The sequence below is a fragment of the Chiloscyllium plagiosum genome, unplaced genomic scaffold (assembly GCF_037043375.1).
Source record: "Chiloscyllium plagiosum isolate Xiang-an unplaced genomic scaffold, Cpla_swu_hap1 HiC_scaffold_10, whole genome shotgun sequence".
NCBI classification, from domain to species: Eukaryota; Metazoa; Chordata; class Chondrichthyes; order Orectolobiformes; family Hemiscylliidae; genus Chiloscyllium; species Chiloscyllium plagiosum.
The window spans coordinates 93,797,267-93,814,832 of record NW_028270148.1 but is presented as its reverse complement, the minus strand read 5'-3'; the positions used below and the strand labels follow the sequence as shown (position 1 = coordinate 93,814,832).

Below are 17,566 nucleotides of genomic sequence, written 5' to 3'. Positions count from 1 at the left end.
GTACTATCCTCTGCGTGAAAAAGTTGCCCCTTAGGTCTCTTTTATATCTTTCCCCTCTCACCCTTAACCTATGCCCTCTGGTTCTGGACTCCCTGACCCTAGGGAAAAGACTTTGTCTATTTATCCTATCCATACCCCTCATAATTTTGTAAACCTCTATAAGGTCACCCCTCAGCCTCCAACACTCCAGGGAAAACAGCCCCAGCCTGTTCAGCCTCTCTCTATAGCTCAGATCCTCCAACCCTGGCAACATCCTTGTAAATCTTTTCTGAACCCTTTCAAGTTTCACAACATCTTTCTGATAGGAAGGAGACCAGAATTGCATGCAATATTCCAAAAGTGGCCTAACCAATGTCCTGCACAGCCTGCAACATGACCTCCCAACTCCTGTACTCAATACTCTGACCAATAAAGGAAAGCATACCAAACGCCTTCTTCACTATACTGCAACTCCACTTTCAAGGAGCTGTGAACCTGCACTCCAAGGTCTCTTTGTTCAGCAACACTCCCTAGGACCTTACCATTAAGTGTATAAGTCCTGCTATGATTTGCTTTCCCAAAATGCAGCACCTCACATTTATCTGAATTAAACTCCATCTGCCACTTCTCAGCCCATTGGCCCATCAGGTCCAGATCCTGTTGTAATCTGAGGTAACCCTCTTCACTGTCCACGACACCTCCAATTTTGGTGTCAACTGCAAACTTACTAACTGTACCTCTTATGCTCGAATCCAAATCATTTATGTAAATGACAAAAAGTAGAGGGCCCAGCACCGATCCTTGTGGCGCTCCACTGCTCACAGGCCTCCAGTCTGTAAAACAACCCTCCACCACCACCCTCTGTCTTCTACCTTTGAGCCAGTTCTGTATCCAAATGGCTAGTTCTCCCTGTATTCCATGAGATCTAACCTTGCTAATCGGTGTCCCATGGGGAACCTTGTTGAACACCTTACTGAAGTCCACATAGATCACATCTACTGTTCTGCCCTCATCAATCTTCTTTGTTACTTCTTCAAAAAACTCAATCAAGTTTGTGAGACATGATTTCCCACGCACAAAGCCATGTTGACTATCCCAAATCAGTCCTTGCCTTTCCAAATACATGTACATCCTGTCCCTCAGGATTCCCTCCAACAACTTGCCCACCACCGAGGTCAGGCTCACCGGTCTATACTTCTCTGGCTTGTCTTTACCACCCTTCTTAAACAGTGGCACCACGTTTGCCAACCTCCAGTCTTCTGGCACCTCACCTGTGACTATCGATGATACAAATATCTCAGCAAGAGGCCCAGCAATCACTTCTCTAGCTTCCCACAGAGTTCTCGGGTACACCTGATCAGTTCCCAGTACCAAATACAATGTGGCTTTGCCTCTTGTTGGCCTGTCTACATACTGTGTCAGGAAACCCTACTGCACACATTGGACAAAAACTGACCCGTCTCAAGTACTTGAACTGTAGTATTCCCAGTCAATATTTGGTAAGTTAAGGCCCCCATAATAACCGCCCAGTTACTCTCGCTCCTATCCAGAATCACCTTTGCAATCCTTTCCTCTACACGGCTGGACACTGTATATAGTACTCCAAATGAGGCCTCATCAATATCCTGTACAACTGCAACATGACATCCCAACTCCTATACTCAATACTCAATACTCTGGTCAATGAAGGCAAACATGCTAAACAGCTTCTTCACCAACCTGTCAACCTGTGATACAATTTTTAAAAAACAATGCACCTCTGTTCAACAACATTACCCAAAGCCCTACTACTGACTGTATAAGTCTCGTCCTGGTTTGTCTTAGACTGAGACTACGAGCACTGAAAGGCCAGAGGTGACATCAATGACAAGTTAAAGGAGTATTTCCTCCAAAACAGAGAAGGTAAATGATTGGGGGGGGGGCAGAAAGACTATTGTACAGAGGAAAAGGAGATGTAAATGATTAGGGATGGTCTTGTTGCAGAGGAAGACTTTTTTCAGTCCCATTGTTTTGATCAAAAGCAAAATCATCAAGGCCAAAGACTTTGGGCGAGACCAGACTGAGGCAGAATGGGTTCAGAAGGATGAGCCATCACGGTCAGCAAACTTTCTCAGGCTCAGAAAACACTAGCATTCCTCAGCAGATTGGACAGTAACTGTCAAAAGGAAACCAGAACGAAGGTTTCTAGTCAATTATTCTATTTTCTTCTCAACAGTCAGGAAGTGTCAGTTTGGCTGTTAATTAGATGCATTGTGGGATCTTGCTGTGCACACAAATGCTGCCACATACACGCGCTCTCTCTCTCTCTCACACACACACACACAATGAAAGGCTTAACATTTGAGGAACATTTGAGGACTCTGGGACTGTATTTGATGGTGTTTAGAAGGATGAGGGGGGATCTGATTGAAACTTACAGAATACTGAACAGCGTGGACAGAGTGGACATCGGGAAGACTTTTCCATTGGCAGGAGAGATGAGGACCTGAGGACACAGCCTTAGTGTAAAGGGAAGACTTTTTAGAATGGAGATGTGAAGAAACCTCTTCAGCCAGAGAGTGGTGAATCTGTGGAATTCATTGCCACAGAAGGCTGTGGAGCCAGGTCATTGAGCAGATTTAAAACAGAGAGAGATAGGTTCTTGATTGCCAAAGGTTATGAGGAGAAAGCAGAAAAATTGGTTTGAAAAACCTATCAGTCATGATTGAATGATGGAGCAGACTCGATGGGCTGAACGGCCTAATTTCTGCTCTTATATCTTATGGTCTTAAAGCAGAGTTAACATTTTGGGTCCAGTGACCATTCTTTAGAACACATATTCATATGCCAAGTGCTCTTGTCTATTCACATGTCAACAATTAAATATACACTGGGCAAGAATATATAGTCATGTAACTTGTCCTCAACATTGAAACGTATTTGTTCTTTTAGATACCAAGTATTCTTTGGGTCATCCCTAAATGTTTTTTCCACCAAATTAAATCAATTGTGTCATGAGTTAGTCACATTGGCAACGCATTTCTCCCATTTGTTATCTTTCCACATCAAGATGTTGCTGGACTATTAGCTCACTTTGCAAACAGTTGTCCACATCTGCTGATTATATATGAAAGTATGGAACATGTTTGTTTTGCCTCTAGGTGTGCTCATTGTTGAAAAAAAAAATTGTTTTAAATTGGGTGGTTTATTAGTTTGATTCACAGTTCCCTGCCTCTCATCCAATAACACCCACAGAAAGGTCTGCTGCTTTTACCAATCCAAATTACAGAGTCAAAGGGATACACAAGACTTCCCATCACATCATGTTGCAATCCCTTCATGAATGATATGTAATGTGGGATTAGAGTCAAGTGTAGGCCAAACCAACCACATCCACCGACTTCAGCCCTGAAGGCATAATAAAATCTGGAAAGAAAACAAAGTGCTGGAGAAACTCAGCAAGTGTTGCAGCATCTATGCAGAGAAATAATTACTATTTTGAATCCAATATGACTTATCCAGAACTGAAAGTAGTGGGAAAATAGTAGGTTTTATTCTGTAAGGAGGAGCTAGTGCCTAAATAACTTCAGAACATCACCTCTGTTTTACTTACACTTCCCCTTTCCCACAGCCAGGTCTTGTTTGACGTTTCTCTCTGCACAGCAGCCTAATATTCTCCTTTTCGTGTCTCTCATTTACACTCATTTTATAGCTGTATCTCTGATTCATTACCATTAGCAATTCCTATGTCTTTTGCTCTGGACATTCTCACAATCTGTTCCACTCTCTTCTCTTCCCCTCCATCTACAGAAGTCAAAAACACCACTTTCCAACCTTTCCAGTTCTGAAGAAGTCATTTCAGACTCAAAACGTTAACTCTGTTTCACTTTCTACACAGATGCTGCCAGACCTGCTGAGTTTCTCTCAGCATTTTCTGTTTGTAGGCAGATGTCCAGTAGTTACAGTACTATATTCCTGATTCATTAATTGAATCTCAAAGTTTGGGAGAAGATTTGTAGCTCGGGTACTCATTGCTGTGGTTCTGTTCACCGAGCTGGGAATTTGTGTTGCAGACGTTTCGTCCCCTGTCTAGGTGACATCCTCAGTGCTTGGGAGCCTCCTGTGTAGCGCTTCTGTGATGTTTCCTCCGGCATTTGTAGTGGTTTATACCTGCCACTTCTGGTCGTCAGTTCCAGCTGTCTACTGCAGTGGCCGGTATATTGGGTCCAGGTCGATGTGCTTATTGATTCAATCTGTGGATGAGTGCCACGCCTCTAGGAATTCCCTGGCTGTTCTCTGTTTGGCTTGTCCTATAATAGTAGTGTTGTCCCAGTCGAACTCATGTTGCTTGTCATCTGCGTGTGTGGCTACTAAGGATAGCTGGTCATGTCATTTCGTGGCTAGTTGATGTTCATGGATGCGGATCGTTAGCTGTCTTCCTGTTTGTCCTATGTAGTGTTTTGTGCAGTCCTTGCATGGGATTTTGTACACTACATTGGTTTTGCTCATGCTGGGTATCAGGCCCTTTGTCCTGGTGAGTTGTTGTCTGAGAGTGGCTGTTGGTTTGTGTGCTGTTATAAGTCCTCGTGGTTGCAGCAGTCTGGCTGTCAGTTCAGAAATGTTTTTGATGTATGGTAGTGTGGCTAGTCCTTTGGGTTGTGGCATATCCTCATTCCATTGTCTTTCCCTTAGGCAGCTGTTGATGAAATTGCGGGGGTATCCATTTTTGGCGAATACCTTGTATAGGTGTTCTTCTTCCTCTTTTTGCAGTTCTGGTGTACTGCAGTGTGTTGTGGCCCTTTTGAACAGTGTCTTGATGCAATTTCTTTTGTGTGTTGGGGTGGTTGCTTTCATAGTTTAGGACTTGGTCTGTGTGTGTGGTTTTCCTGTATACCTTTGTGGTGAAATCTCCGTTTGGTGTTCTCCGTTGGAGATTTCACCACAAAGGTATACAGGAAAGCCACACACACAGACTAAGTCCTAAACTACGAAAGCAACCACCCCAACACACACAAAAGAATTTGCATCAAGACACTGTTCAAAAGGGCCACAACACACTGCAGTATACCAGAACTGCAAAAAGAGGAAGAAGAACACCTATACAATATATTTGCCAAAAATGGATACTCCCGCAATTTCATCAACAGATGCCTAAGGGAAAGACAACGGAATGAGGATATGCCACAACCCAAAAGACTAGCCACACTACCATACATCAAAAACATTTCTGAACTGACAGCCAGACTACTGCAACCACGAGGACTTATAACAGCACACAGACCAACAGCCACCCTCAGACAACAACTCACCAGGACGAAGGACCCGATACCCAGCATGAGCAAAACCAATGTAGTGTACAAAATCCCATGCAAGGACTGCACAAAACACTACATAGGACAAACAGGAAGACAGCTAATGGTCCGCATCCATGAACAACAACTAGCCACGAAACGACATGACCAGCTAGCCACACACGCAGGTGACAAGCAACATGAGTTCAACTGGGACAACACTACTATTATAGGACAAGACAAACAGAGAACAGCCAGGGAATTCCTAGAGGCGTGGCACTCATCTACAGATTCAATCAATAAGCACATCGACCTGGACCCAATATACCGGCCACTGCAACGGACAGCTGGAACTGACAACCGGAAGCGGCAGGTACAAATCACTATAAATGCCGGAGGAAACATCACAGAAGAGCTACACAGGAGGCTCCCAAGCACTGAGGATGTCAACTAGACCGGGGACGAAACGTCTGTAATACAAATTCCCAGCTCGGCGAACAGAACCACAACATTAATTGAATCTAAATTCCACCAACTACCATGCAGGACTTGAACCTCTGTGTTGAAAGTTAAAACATTAGCCTGGGACCCTAATTACTGGTGTGGTGAAAGTATCCACTTCCTCCACCTCCATCGCTCAGTAGCCGCAGTATGTACAGCAGAAATTTGCCCAATATCCTTAGACAGTACAATCCAAACCATGACTGCTTCAATCCAGATGGACAAGGGCAGGAGACACATGGGAATACCATAACCTGCAAGTTCCCTTCCATGACAATCATCATTCTTACTTGGAAATGTGTCACTGTTCCGTTAGTGTCCTTGGGTGAAAATCATGGGACTTCCCCCCTCAGGGCATTCTGGGTCTGCCATACAGCACATGGACTGCAATGGTTCAAGAGGGCAGCTCATCACCACCTTCTCAAGGGCAATGAGAGATGGGCAATAAATGCTGGCCAGCCAGTGATGCTTGTGAGTGTTTTTCTTTAAAACTACCACTGCACCTACATCTCCAGGGAATCAAAATCAAAACTAATTATTCCAACCTTTCCAATTGATATGCTTCCATTCCTCAGGCCCAAACTATCTGACACAGAAGGAGTGAAGAAGAATCATAGAATGCATATAATGTGGAAGCTGGCCATTGAGTCCACATCTACCCAACAAAGAACATCCCACCCAGACCTTGCATTTCCCACAGTTAATCCACCGAACCTATATATCTTTGGATTCTAGGAGAAAGCCAGAAGACACCCATGCAGACACGCAAAACCCACACAAACAGTCACCCAAAAGTGGAATTGAACCCAGGCCCCTGCACGGTGAAGCAGCAGTGCTGATCACTTGTTGCCCCAGGAAATGCTGAGTTATGTCAGCATGGTGAACTATAGGAGGAAAGGAGAAAAGGCAAGAAGCCAGAACAGGACAAAAACCTAAAATGAATGAAGGGCAGTCAAATCTGAAGTGAACTCAAGCATTGGAGCCTGTCTGGATACCACTGTAAAGTAAATGTACAACCTTTAAAGTTATTTGGTAAACTCGTCCTCTGTCACTCTAAAATAAATTGAACTCTATTTGAGGAGTTTAGGAATTCTCAAGGCAATGGCGCGTAGCATCATTTCGTCTACGAACACATTCTACTGATGAATGCAATTAAACAAATTGATGAAAAGGAATGCAAAGTCAGTGTTTTGTAGATCATTCAGGGCTGTTCTAATTATTCCAACCCATCCAAAAAAAACGCATAAACAAGAAATTTTAATCAGCTGATTAAAAAGGATGGTTATTACTTATAAAAGGCAAGAGTGAGGAAGTCGTGAAGAATTCTGTTTCTAAAGAGCCAAATCTTACATTTATTAAAGGTCAGATTTCATGCAAGCAAAATTAATCAAAGAGAGGATTTGCAACAAGAATTTAAATTGTGCATTTCATATCCCAAAGAGCTTCACAGCCAATGATGTAGTACTTCCTTCTGAATCGTGGTTACTGTTTTAATTTAGAGATGCAATGGGCAATTTGTGCATAGCAAACTCCCAGAAACAACAACGATATAATGATCCTTTTCAGCAAAGCTGATTGAGAAATGAATATTAGTCAGAGCGAGCTCATTTGCTTTTCTTTGAGCATTGTCATGTGAGTATTTCATGCAATTCAATGAGGCATCTGAAAGTGGTTGCCTGTAGTAATGCGGCTCTCCTGTGTCTGCACGGTATCACACTAGCTCATTTGCTCAAGTCTCTGGGGTGACCAACATTCTGAGTCAGAATGTAATCTTAAAACTTCCCTTCAAGGAGCCTTCATTCTCTATTACATAAAGTGTGGTGGAAAATCCCTCGACTTGCGTGTGCATACGATCAGTTGGAGGTTTCAAGGCTGAGTTAGATAGATTTTGATCTTAGGTTAAGTGCTCCGAGTCATAAACTTAGAGGCAGGTTTGGTGGAGATTTAATTGAACAGCAGATGGGCGGTCTAAACCAAAGTCCTAACACCAAATGAAAGAGAGCAATATATTAAAAAAAAAACACAAAATCTGCCCGTGTCACCTTTTGTATCTGACTTTGGCCAACATCTCTGCTGACTTGTACTGCAGTAGTTTGGAAAGTCAGCTGAGTATCTGCAGATGCGTGAGCTTTCGTTGCAATGGGAGAACGTGTTTTCTTCCTCTGTCGCTGCCTGACGCAAACCCCTCATAGTAATTCTGTTAACCTTGACCAGAGCCCAAATTAATTTAAATGGGAAATTTCACAGCTACATAAGGAGTCGGTGTTCAGACCCATGGGCCACTGCTATCTGTACTGTGTGGGGGTGGGAGTAATTATTCTTGCTTACAGTACAATCTAACCCAAGTCATGCGGGACTCTTTTTTTGTGTGTGCGCACGGTGGCTTCGTGGAGATAGTTTTACCGGAGGGAAACGCTGCAGTAGCCAATGTGTTTTGAGAGCTGTGCTCTTTGCCCGGCTCGCCTGTGTTGCAGAGTGGTGAATGGAAAACGCCTTCACTGAGAAAGTAAGATTGCACGGAGGGTCCGGTTCGCACGGGGATTTACGCCGATGTTTCGCCAAGGGAATCACTCGCACCGTTGCAACTCGGATTGTGATTCCCCAAACCGAGGTAAGGTCTGTAATTCGCCTCTCTCTCAGGAGTGCTTTCCCTGTTTTAGCATTGAGATGGGCCAGAACGCGAGGAGAATTGGATTAGGTTAAACTTGTAGGTTTCTGTTTGGCGTTTTATGTGGTATCTCTGGACGAGCAGCTCGGCGAAGATTGTCCACTTGAGAATGACAAGTTTTCTGAATCCATTGAAAGGTGATATTTTCACTGCACCGCTTTTCAGGCTGCTTTCCTTATATTGAAAGCAGTCACTCGTTGCACTAATACCCGAGTTATACTGTGCCAGGCAGTTGTTACGCTGCTTATAGCATGTACACACAAGCGACATAAACCTAATGTTAGCGTTAACCTAATGGGGAAAATAATTGACTCCCACAGACACACACAGGCAGGCTTATACTCCCCTAGTACACGCAAGTACACTGTGTTCTGTCACATGCACACAATCACACACCACTCTCGCCCATATACTCTTATGTTCACTCGCAGTCTTCCACACACACGTTTTTTCCTACATTCCCTCACGTACGCTCTGTTATACGTTCTCCCACGAGTATTCATAAACTAACGACACACACACTCAAGCACTCTCTCATATGCAAACAATCTCTCACTCGTACGCAAGCCATCTGATACAACTGTCCCACAAATATTGTCTCTCCCACACACCTACTCTATACACATTCTCTTGCTCTCTGTCTCTCTCTCCACTTCTTTCCCCCCCCCCCCCCCCCCTACACACACACATTCCCATTCACAAATCATTTACATTCTCATAGGTTTACATTAACACACTGTCATGCGTGCTGTCTCGCAAACATACACTTTTTTACACACACACAATCACTCTCGAAATTGCTGCCTTAGGCAGACCCTGAGCCGTGAGGATGAGACATTTCTACTCCAGCTTAATGGGTTCTCCAGTGAATGGGCAGTCCAGCTGTAATTGGCGTCCTGTGTTATGTGCAGAGAGATGGTGTTGAGAAGGCTGGGTAGGTGAGCTATTTGCCAGCTTGTGCAGTTCCTCTGGTTCTTCGGCTTAGCTTCTGTGTGACCCTAATGTGTCTCAACGTGTTGAGTGCCTTCCTGAATAAACCTTATCCAGTTTGATCCATCACGGCCAGGGTCTCCAATAAATTGCCAAATGTTTCACTTCAGGGATTCTTTGAAACTATCCCTATAAGAGTATCTGCTATTCCCCTGAGAGAGTCTTGCCGTTAAACATGGGCTGTTAGCTCAGTTGGCTGGATAGCTAGTTTATGTAGCCAAATGCTAACAGCGGGAGTTCAATTCCCACACTGTTTGAGGTTACCATGAAGGAATCTCCTTCTCAGCCTGTCCCCTTGCCTGTGGTATGGTGACCTGTAAATCGTCTGTTTGTCCCTCTCATGTAGTCAATCCTGTGGTCTTCTGGAGCTATGGTGAATTTGCTATTACCTGCCCTGGTCCATAAAGCCTCAGGAGACTTATCAGGGATCCAGTCAAGTGGAGCTGGGGGGTTTTTTGTGATTAGTGCCTCTATGCTGGATTGAGAGCACTGTGCCATTGGACTGGGCTCCTTGCTACTGGATTTGGACAAACCTGTGAAACTCATGTACCTTCAATGCTTTGAGGTACTTTCTGTGGGTTGACCACACATGCACATTGTAACACACACTTTTACACACATGCAGATATTGATAGTTACCCACATGCACTACACATTCTTCAACACATACATCATACACACCTACACAATCATATTGTTCAAAAACACTCAGCTGAGAGTATAAATCTATTGATATGTAGACATATGTATCTGGACAAAAATGAAAAAAGCACACATATATGCATTGTAGGTATCTTGCCTTGTAGGTACTTAGTTCCTTGAAAGTGGAGTCACACGTAGACAGGGTGGTGAAGGTGGTGTTTAGTCCTCTTGCCTTCACTGGTCAGAACATTATGTAGTTGGGAGGTCATGTTGCGGTTGTACAGGACATTGGTTAGGCCACTTTTGGGAAAACTGCATACAGTTCTGGTCACCCTGCTATAGGAAGGATGTTGTTAAACTTGAGATGGTGTAGGAAAGATTTACAAGGATATTGCAAGGATTGAAGGGTTTGAGTTATGGGGGGAGACTGAATAGGCTGGGGCTTTTTTCTTTGGAGCATCAGAGGCTGAGGGATGACCTTATAGATGTCTGTAAAATCATGAGCATGGATAGGGTAAATAGCCCAAGGTCTTTTTTCCTAGGGTGGGGGAATCCAAAACTAGAGCACACAGGTTTTAAGGTGAGAGGGGAAAGATTTAAAAAATGACCTGAGGGGTAACGTTTTTTCACTGAGGGTGGTGTCAGAACTAGCTGCCAGAGGAAGTGGTGGAGGCTGGTACAGTTACAACATTTAAAAGGCATCTGGATGGGTTTATGAATAGAAGGGGTTTAGAGAGACATGGGCCAAATGCTGGTAAATGGGATGATGTCGGGTCGGCATGGAGGAGTTGGACTGAAGGGTCGTTTTCTGTGCAGCTTGATTCTATGACGGTGTGTATGGATATGCACACAGATATATGCACTCTCTCGCACATCCTCAGTTATTGGCACGGTGCTGATGGATAGGCTGTATCACTGGGAGATTTCTGCAGAATGGAGCAGCAGTGGATGTGAGGTACACAGGGCAGGTTGGTGTGGAAGGTGCTCGTTTTTTTTCCGGGCTGGGAGATTCGAGTTCTCTGAACAGGGCAGTCTGATGCAAAGATGTTCCTGATGGAAGGCAGAATGCTGCAGTCTGATTCTGCGGTCCCCACCTGCAGGGACCGCTCGGTGCCGGGAATTGCTCAGAGACTAGCCCCTCCAAGTGCTAATGGATGGCTTGAAGGGGTTTGGGCACGGGGCAGGCAATATAGAGGAAAGCTGATAAGGTAGGCGTTACAAAGTGCTGTCTTGCTGGGGGGGGGGGGGGGGGGGAAGTGATTATGTTGTAACCGACGATGTGAAACTGACCCATCTACACACACATCAAACATTCACATCACATTCAGACCTGTACATCATATGCGTACCCACGGTTATACACGCAGCACACACTGACAAACCTGCCCCAAACATTTCTGTCCATTTTTGCAAATTCCCCTACACATTTAAAGGGGACACGCGTCTTAGAGTGCACCGAGTTGAGCTTCGCCTCATGAATAAGATGTTCCGGTGAATTGTAACTAATCATTGCGGGAGATTTAAGAGGCACTAACTCCATTAGGACAATGATTTCTGCGGCTGAGTGGAGTATGGTGTGTCTCGGGTGGGTAGCACTCCGAATAAAGGTAGGGGGGAGGGCAAAAACTCAAAGTACTTCCAGATTAGAGTGGTGCTGGAAAATGTTACAGACATCCACCCCACAAAAAGCACAGCAGTTCAGGCAGCATCCTGAACTGTGCTTTTCCAGCACCACTAATCTAGACTCTGGTTTCCAGCATCTGCAGTCATTGTTTTTACCAATTTTCTTCTAGAGCCTTCTGAGCAAACTAAATATTAAACTACAGGTTTTTGTGGTTGTTAACTGCAGTCTCTGATCAACTCCGGGCGACAAGCCACTGATTCTGTGGTAATTCCATGTCTCCTCATGATTTTCTCCAATCTCTGGTTTTTAAATTTCCCCGATATATTGTGATACCGCTGGGAGGTTGACTATCGCTCTCTAACTGTATGTGATTAGTTTTGGTTTGAAAACAGTAAGGCTTTACTCGAAACGAGTTCAGAGTACCCTTGGGAATTGTTACTGATCGAGCTTTATTCTGGGGCTGGGGCGGGGTCCTCCAGTCCCACTCAATGGGCCAAAAGGGTGTTGCAAAATCTTTCTGATTTCCATTAATACGAGTTGGAGTGAATTTCTGCATCGCGCCAGCTCCGAGTGTCAGGTTGCAGAGGTAATCTTCAGGCAGGGAGAGTGCCTTTATCTATTTGCAAAGCCTTTTCTGATGTAATGCTCCGATGGGGAGATAACATCAGGAAATGAGGACCCCTGACACTAAACAACAGAGTGCCTGAGGTGTATGTTTTGACACATACAGTCACTAGACAGCTGTTTCATGACAGCCTGTTTGGACTTGGTTTTTTTTTAAAAGAATGTTTGGAACCCAAGTTGCAAAAATAGGCACAGCTCCCAATCAACTCATGACTTTTTGTAGGATGGGGGTGCTCAGAAAGCATGGAGCATTCCCCCCCATCTTTCTCCTCCTCCTTTGGCCCCCCATTCCCTCTTTTCAGACAATGGTAGGAATTTACAGCACAGACTAGCAGAACAAATGCAATTTGCAAATATGTGCTACATTGTATCTGTCAGCCAAAGTACTGACCGAGCCAGTGGGTTACTGCAGATGCAAGTCTCTCTATTTTGTGCAGGGTGCTGAGGGTTTAGTTCAACCATTAGGTTCTTTATCCACGTCATCATCTCTGGGCAAAAAAACATTCTCTTCCCTCTTTTGCGTACGGCTCTATAGAGACGGTGGAAAATGAGCAAGCAAGGTACTACTGCAGAAGACACTTTCTCTCTCTCCTCCTGATAGATTTAGAAGCTTTTGGGAGTAACAGAAGCTGAACAGGGCATCCACCTCAGAGGCTGAGGGGCTTTAAATCCACGTGAATGCAGACTCAACCTTGGCTCAACGCATCATTTGAAAGACAGCATCTCTGGCAGTGCAGCACTCCTTCAGTACTGCAATGGGAGTGTTGGCCCAGATCATATACTCCAGTGGGGCTTGAACACAGTACACAGAAGGAGATGGGGTGCACAGTCCCAGGCTGACACTAATGATAAACTCATCGTCTGATGCTGACTTGGAGGGAGACTGAGGATTTAATGAAAATTATCTCAGCTACATTTTCAGGATCTCTCCAGATTTGTCAATTGCACTAAATTCCACTCAGATGCAGCAGATGAGTGCAATCACATTTCACCAAGATGCACCAGGATATAGGAGCTTTACGAAATGGTGGCATTTAATAAAATGCAACTCTGAGTACTGAGTAAAGCACTGCACAGTTTAAAACGAGACTGCCCTCAAAGAAGAATGCTTGCCTTGGAAACCCACTTAGCTACTCCATGGTCAACATTCTGATGTCCAGAAAATACTTTCAGTTTGATATAAACTTGCAGCCTTGACTGCTGGTGATGTTGAACAAAAGGGCCATGATTCAAAATGCTACAAATAGCACAGAGTAACTGTGGATCTCAACCTCCATATAAAAGATGCAAGATAAATTGCAGAACAAAAAGTAAGCGTTGCTAACCTGAAATACGTGCTCGATATTTCAGTGAGCCTGTCTGAACTGAGTAATTGCCAGACTTTCATCCGATCCTGGCCCAGTTCCTGTGAACAACTGCTTCAGTATCAAAGGCAGGCGCACTAGCAAACTGCTCTCCATTGGGAGAAAGAAATCAGGAGGCCAGTCCCATGCTGGCGAAAGAGTGAAGAGAGAAACAAATTAAGAAAAATGCATCATCCACGACCATTCCTGCAACGAGGGAAAGGAGTCCAGTTCCAATCTCCTAATGCATTCAGAGTCAGTCACATTGTTTCCTAGTAAATTGTACAATCGAAGAATGTAATTTTTGAAAGAATGATGATACCATGTAAGGATTCTAAGGCATTCTGTCTTGTTTTCACCTGCCTAGCTATATTCTTATTAGTTTTCTAAAATCTTCTGAATGTGAATGTTCCTCCCCTAATGAGTGGCTAACTGGACTAAGTCAGGCTAAGAGTCAACCGTGTCAGTGTGTGACTGAAGTTGCAGACTAGGTAAGGATGGCCGGTTTCCTTCACTAAAGGGCATTCGTGGACCAGTTTGTTTTATGATCTGGCAACTTTGTAACCATTTTGACTGGTGGCTTTTTATTTCCAGATTTGGTTTTAGACTAATTGATTGTCAAAACTAAGCTAATGTGAGGACTGCAGATGCTGGAGATCAGGGTCAAGATTAGAGTGGTGCTGGAAAAGCACAGCAGGTCAGGCAGCTTCTGAGGACGTTTCAGGCAAAAGTCCTTCATCTGATTGTCAAACCTACCCTTGTGATATTTTGATGCAGATTCTGTGGCTTATTAATTCAGGCCTCTGGATACCTACTCTAGTAACATAAACACTATACTGCCTTACTCCTATCTTGTATATGCTTTTTCTAGACCATGTTTAGAGGGTGAGATGACCACAACAATGTCCACAAGGTGAAAACAACTCGAACTGTAAACTTTCATGTGTTTGTGTCCCATCCTCCTGTCACCATTCTGGAGGAATCTCCGAGAACTGCCCAAGAGACTAAAAATGATGTCTCTCAATGGCTTCTGAGCTTGGTGTGTGGTCAGTTGTTATCCACAGGCATTGTCTCCAGTTTTTCAACTGTTCAACTCCTGGATCGGAATCCCAATTATGTCTTCCTTTTTCGATCCCTTTACAAAGTCTCTTACAATGGTTGAAAAGGGAGGAGATCTGTAGCAATGTAAGACCCACACTCTATTGTGAGTGAACAGCAACAAATTTTGAACAAAGGATGGTAAGAGAGGGCATCTTGGAACTCTAAAGACCAGGCTTCAGCTCCATCAGAACCTCTGACGCTGAGTTCCTTTACACAAGCTCAGTATCATCCTTGATGTGCTTGTATATTTCCCTTTTTAATCTGCAGGGATTTGCCCATGTCTGTACCAGTTGTTTTGTATAAACAAGAACCGTGGTTTCTGGAGATCTGAAACAAAAACAGAAATTGCTGGAGAAACTCTGTTCTGGCAGCATCTGTAGAGAGAAAACAAGTTGGATAGTGAAGAAGGTATTTGGTCTGCTTTCCTTTATTTGTCAGAGTATTGAGTACAGGAGTTGGGAGGTCATGTTGTGGCTGTACAGGACATTGGTTAGGCCACTGTTGGAATATTGTGTGTAATTCTGGTCTCTTTCTATCGGAAAGATGTTGTGAAACTTGAAAGGGTTCAGAAATGATTTACAAGGAGGTTGCCAGGGTTGGAGAAATTGAGCTATAGGAAGAGGCTGAACAGGTTGGGGCTGATTTCCCTGGACTGTTGGAGGCTGAGGGGTGACCTTATAAAGGTTTACAACATAATGAGGGGCATGGATAGGTTAAATAGACAATCTTTTCCCTGGAGTTGGGGACCCAAGAACTAGAGGGCGTAAGTTTAGGGTGAGAGGGGAAAGATATAAAAGAGACCTAAGGGGCAACTTTTTCATGCAGAGGGTGGTACGTGTATGGAATGAGCTGTCGGAGGAAGTGGTGTGGAGGCTGGTACAATTACAACATTTAAAAGGCATCTGGATGGGTATGTGAACAGGAAGGGTTTGGAGGGATATGGGGTGAGTGCTGGCAGGTGGGACTAGATTGGGTTGGGGTATTTGGTTGGCATGGACGGGTTGGACCAAAGGGTCTGTTTCCATGCTGTATATCTCTAGGACTCTATATGCCTTTTTGAGTCCAGTGACCCTTCTTGTTTTGTGTCCTGGAGGGACTGTGAATCTCACAGCAGCCAGTGATCTTTGTCCTCTCTTTTTAAGTCCATAAGACATAGGAGTGGAAGTAAGGCCATTCGGCCCATCGAGTCCACTCCGCCATTCAATCATGGTTGATGGGCATTTCTACTCCACTTACCTGCATTCTCCCCGTAGCCCTTAATTTCCTTGTAACATCAAGAATTTATCAATCTCTGCCTTGAAGACATTTAGCATCCCAGCCTCCACTGCACTCCGCGGCAATGAATTCCACAGGCTCACCACTCTGGCTGAAGAAATGTCTCTGCATTTTTGTTCTGAATTTACCCCCTCTAATTCTAAGGCTGTGTCCACGGGTTCTAGTCTCCTCGCCTAACGGAAACAATTTCCTAGCATCCACCCTTTCCAAGCCATGTATTATCTTGTAAGTTTCTATTAGATCTCCCCTTAACCTTCTAAACTCCAATGAATACAATCCCAAGATCCTCAGCTGTTCCTCGTATGTTAGACCTACCATTCCAGGGATCATCCATGTGAATCTCTGCTGGACACGCTCCAGTGCCAGTATGTCCTTCCTGAGGTGTGGGGACCAAAACTGGACACAGTACTCCAAATGGGGCCTAACCAGAACTTTATAAAGTCTCAGTAGCACAACGGTGCTTTTATATTCCAACCCTCTTGAGATAAATGACAACATTTGCATTCGCTTTCTTAATCACAGACTCAACCTGCATGTTTACCTTTACAGAATCCTCGACTAGCACTCCCAGATCCCTTTGTACTTTGGCTTTATGAATTTTCTCACCGTTTAGAAAGTAGTCCATGCTTGTATTCTTTTTTCCAAAGTGCAAGACCTCACATTTGCTCAAATTGAATTCCATCAGCCATTTCCTGGACCACTCTCCCAAACTGTCTAGATCCTTCTGCAGCCTCCCCACTTCCTCAGTACTACCTGCCTGTCCACCTAACTTTGTATCATCGGCAAACTTCACTAGAATGCCCCCAGTCCCTTCATCCCGATCATTAATATATAACATGAACAGCTGTGGCCCCAACACTGAACCCTGCGGGATACTGCTTGTACCGGCTGCCATTCCAAAAAAGAACCTTTTATCCCAACTTTCTGCCTTCTGTCAGACAGCCAATCCTTAATCCATACCACTAGCTCACCTCGAACACCATGGGCCCTCACCTTGCTCAGCAGCCTCCCGTGTGGCACCTTATCAAAGGCCTTTTGATAGTCTAGTTAGACCACATCCACTGGGTTTCCCCGGTCTAACCTACTTGTCACCTCTTCATAGAATTCCAACAGGTTTGTCAGGCACGACCTCCCCTTACTAAATCCATGTCGACTTGTTCTAATCCGATTCTGTTCTTCCAAGAATTTAGAAACCTCATCCTTAATGATGGATTCTAGAATTTTACCAACAACCGAGGTTAGGCTAATTGGCCTATAATTTTCCATCTTTTGTCTTGATCCTTTCTTGAACAAGGGAGTTGCAACAGCAATCTTCCAATCATCCGGGACTTTCCCTGACTCCAGTGACTTTTGAAAGATGTCAACCAATACCTCTGCTATTTCCTCAGTCACCTCCCTCAGAACTCTAGGATGTGTCCCACCGGGGTCAGGAGATTTGTCAATTTTAAGACCTTTTTAGCTTTTCTAGCACTATCTCTTTTGTAATGGCAACCATACTCAACTCAGCCCCCTGACTGCCTTTAATTGTTGGGATATTACTAATGTCTTC

General features: G+C 44.3%; 1 protein-coding gene across 3 annotated transcripts in view; it reads left to right on the top strand.

The window, feature by feature from the left end:
* Positions 1 to 7,947: 7,947 nt before the first annotated feature.
* LOC122553023 (synapse differentiation-inducing gene protein 1-like) overlaps positions 7,948 to 17,566 on the top strand; it is a 67,182-nt gene continuing 57,563 nt past the window's right edge. Inside the window, exon 1 of one of the 3 annotated variants that reach the window (XM_043696446.2) lies at positions 7,948 to 8,361. The gene's annotated coding sequence lies outside the window, so the exon portion shown is untranslated. Of the gene's footprint in view, positions 8,362 to 10,918; positions 11,019 to 11,077; positions 11,259 to 17,566 lie in introns of those variants that run through there. The other 2 variants (XM_087991566.1, XM_087991565.1) reach the window with 2 other exon arrangements.